Here is a 4,091-nt window from a genome sequence, read left to right as displayed (position 1 = left end):
ATATATATATATATACTGAAGAGCAATATAATAATTCTTATAAAAAGTATCATTAGACTCAGGGAAACTAGCCATGTACTGCGTCGGAAAATCCCGACTTAACAGTAAACTAAGGTAAGCTCGTGTGTTCCGAAAAGTAGAGGATTGACATTTCGAGTAGTGGTCTTCTGCATGGAAGGAAAATGCAAAACTGTACTGTCTTTAGACAAGGGCCCTACCCGAAATAATAGACTTCACTTGTCCTAACGACATCAGAATGATGACTTATTTTCGCCGTCTTGTGGATGATTTTTATTGATACTGTCAGAGATTTGTAAGAAGAAAAAGTGAAGTCAATGGAATATATTTCGGTACATGATTAATACTTATTTTATTGAGCTTAGAGAGACAAAACTCAAGCCATCAAACACTGAACTGCAAAAAAACAATTACCAATCTCTTTACTGTACATTAAACAAAGTTGGGGAACACTGGTCCATGATACGAAACCGGAATATCATAGAATAAAGGTTAAAGGATTTTTAAGAGAAGTGTTAATATGACATTGGGAGAGAATGGTTGGGTCATTATGAAAAGTTAAGACGGAAGAGAGGAGGGATTATAGCAGATTTATAGATAGAAATAATAGAGTATAGCATAAATATGTTGAACTAAAGAAAATATGTTGGGTCGGATTATACAAGATTTTCATTTGTTTCAAAATTAATCGAAATATAATGAGAGTAATGATACTAGGAAGTATGGAGTCAAGGAATATTAAAGAGAATTTGGATAAATAGAAACATTCAACGGAGCACAATAATGAATGTCTTTAAATGTAATATATTCCCATTACTATGATATGCTTCCGAACCAGAAATATAAAAGAGAAATTGATTATTTTTGAGAGTAAATGTTTAATAACGAAACTAATTATCAGACTGAACACATTTAAGACAGAAAAAGGAGGAATTCGTCAAAGCAACTCAATCGTATAAATCCAGTCAACCGTGAATATCCTTGAGACATTATATCGTTTATTATTTAATTATTATAGAGATGTTAGAGTCATATATATATATATGTTGTAGAGTACTGGACTGAGTGAGTATTGTACAGTACTGTGCCGTGCAAATCTGAGTATTAAATTTTGTCGTAATATGGTTTGAATTTATAAGGCGACGAGTTGGCAGAATCGTTAGCACGCCTCCCAAAATGTTTAGTAGCATTTTGTCCGTCTTCTCGTTCTGAGTTCAAATCCGATCGTGGTTGGCTTTGCCTTCCGGGGTCGATAAAATAAGTACCAGTTGAATACTGCTGGTTTCAAATTTATAAAGCGGCAAACTGACAGAATCTTTAGCACGCCTGGCAAAATGCTTAGTGGCATTTCGTCCGTCTTTACGTTCTGAGCTCAAGTTCTGCTGAGGTCGACTTTACCTTTCATCCTTTTTTTGTGGTCGATAAAATAAGTACCAGTTGTATAGGGGGGGGGGGGGCTGATGTAATTGCCTAACCCCTCTCCCCGAAATTGCTGGCCTTGTACAGAAATTTGAAACAAATATTCTGAATATATATCCTACCTCAGTTATCCGTCCTTCTTTTTCCTGTAATTCAACACTTTTGTTACCGCATATCTATTGAAATACATCCTTTTTTTAAATATTTCATTTAATTTAAAAAAAATAATGAATATATCAAAAGAGTTTTGTCATTGTTAAGTAAACGAAGTTAAAATTTCTAATAGGAAATTTTAACTTCGGTTACTTTAAAAGCAATTCATTTGTACCACAGAACCAGGGGCAGTCTCAGATATCAAAAAAGGTACCATGTACTGCTAGTAAGATAATAAACGAAATTGTTTTTTCAACAACTGTGCGATATCTTTCTAAATGTGATAAATCGCTACATGATAAAAATAAGTCAGAAGAAGTATAAGGAATGGTAGAGAGGAAGATGAAATGTCATGCATTATTTGAGCATTGAAAGATGGCAGGTTGGCAGAAATGAAGGGAAAATGCTTAGCGGCATTTCGTCCATCTTTGCGTTCCGAGTTCAAATTCATCTGTGGTCGTCTTTGCCTTTCATTCTTTCGGGGTCGACAAAATATAAGTACCAGTTGAGAACTGGGGTCGATGTAAACTACTTACCTCTCTTCCAGAACTTGCTGGTCTTGTGCCAAAATTTGAAACCTTTATTTGAGTATTGAAAGGCGGTAAGTTGGATGAATCGTTGCCATGCCAGACAAAATGCTAACGGTATTCCTCTGTTTTTACTTTCTGAGTTCAAATTCTGCTGAGGCTGATTTTACCTTTCATCCTTTCAGGGTCGATGAACAAGTACCAGTTATGCACTGGGATCGATGCAATCGACTACGGTTCCCCCACAAAAAATTCAGCCCTCGTACCTAGAGTAGAAAGGATTATTTGAGCACTCGACTTATATTTTGCCGTGGTCAGTTTTATTTTTCGTTCTATTTAAGTAGATTAGTTCAGTACCAGCTATGTAAAGGGGATCTGTGTGATCTGCTATTCTTTAATATTACAGACATGCGATTGTGAAATTGCTATAAATCATATTTTAACTAATATTCCTTGGATACATTCACAAGGTAAAACAGTTTGGCATGCACGGGAAATCTATTTTGGTCTAATATATCGATGTCTTCCCCGAGGTCGTCTGGCCTGTTTACTACGTGGAAACGGAAACTCTTTCGAGAATGAAGTGAATAAAAGCTACTTCATTAGTGCTGAACATAAGTGTCTGTATTCCAGTTAATAGCACCAACGTCATCTTCACAATCACATTCTTTTGCCAGATGACCACTACAAGCACCGCCACCAGCAACAGCAGCATCAACAGTAGAAACGGCAACAGCAGTCCTTGAATGAAACCAAATAAAATACATCAACAAAATCATATGACTCGATTGTAAAAAAAAAAAAAAAAAAAAGTAAGACTAAAAGAAGTGAGAAAGAAGGTAAGAAAGAGGAATAAAAAGAAGCCAATGAAAGCTTCTTTCTTCTGGCTGAATTTCTTGCTATTAAACAATCAGTTCAGATATAGTCCTGCTGTTTGGATATGTATGTCTTTGAGGAGGATGGCAGCGTGACCCTTCACACTGACCCTCAAAGACATACATCCATTTAGACATCCTCCTAAATATCTTTATCGCACTTACTTGCTTCTCTTGGCGTTCAAGAAAATCAAGTGAGTGTGATAAAGATAAAGATAAAGAAAGAGAAAGAGAAAGAAAGGAAAACAAAGAAAGAGAAAATGGAGAAGAAATAGTAAGATACTGCACTGGAAGGAGATAGAGAAAGAAAAAGCATGAGAAAAGAACGTGGTTAGTGTTTAGAAACTTGTATTTTTGTAGACCTTCGTAGCGTTCCAATAAACAAGATTTATTAGGCGAATTGTAACCTGCAGCCAAGAATCTTAAGAGGCCACCCACTGTAACTAATTTTCTCTCTCCGTTGGTCGGCTCTTCTGTCTTGATCAGATTTCCTTTTGATTAAAACATTCTCCATTTTGTCAGCAATATATACCTCGGAACAACTAAAAATAGAACAATAATGGTAAAGTGAAAGAATAAGGTAAACAAGAATTTTAGAATAAAGATCACATCCATAAAATATAAATATAGGTGAATACAAAAATTGGTCCTTAATTAAGTGGTGGTGTTGGTAAGGGAAAGCAATTAGCTTAGCGCGAAGGTAATACTTTATTTTTTTAGCTGCAGCCTAATGTATCATTTCTAGAGGCCTAATGTCAGAAGTAAGTGGAATTTTAAGAGGCAGAAATAGATGTCATTTGGTAGAGATATTGTCAACTCTGCATGGTCATTCGATATCCTAGAAATAACTGCAAAATATCCATTAAATTATGCCAACTCGTTTTTAAATGGAAGAACACAAAAAATAGTGTAGCCCTATATATAAATCTAAAAAGTATATCTCGGCTGGACATTTTTGTTTTAATCATAGTTCTAGCAGATGAAAGCTGATCTATGGTTAAGCTACAACATAATATGACAATTTATATATATATATGTATGTATGTATGTATGTATGTATGTATGTATGTATGTATGTATGTATAAAATGCAATTAACA

This window comes from Octopus bimaculoides, chromosome 10 (genome assembly GCF_001194135.2).
Source record: "Octopus bimaculoides isolate UCB-OBI-ISO-001 chromosome 10, ASM119413v2, whole genome shotgun sequence".
Lineage (NCBI taxonomy): Eukaryota > Metazoa > Mollusca > Cephalopoda > Octopoda > Octopodidae > Octopus > Octopus bimaculoides.
The sequence above is the reverse complement of the archived record's forward strand: the minus strand, read 5'-3'. Positions refer to the sequence as shown.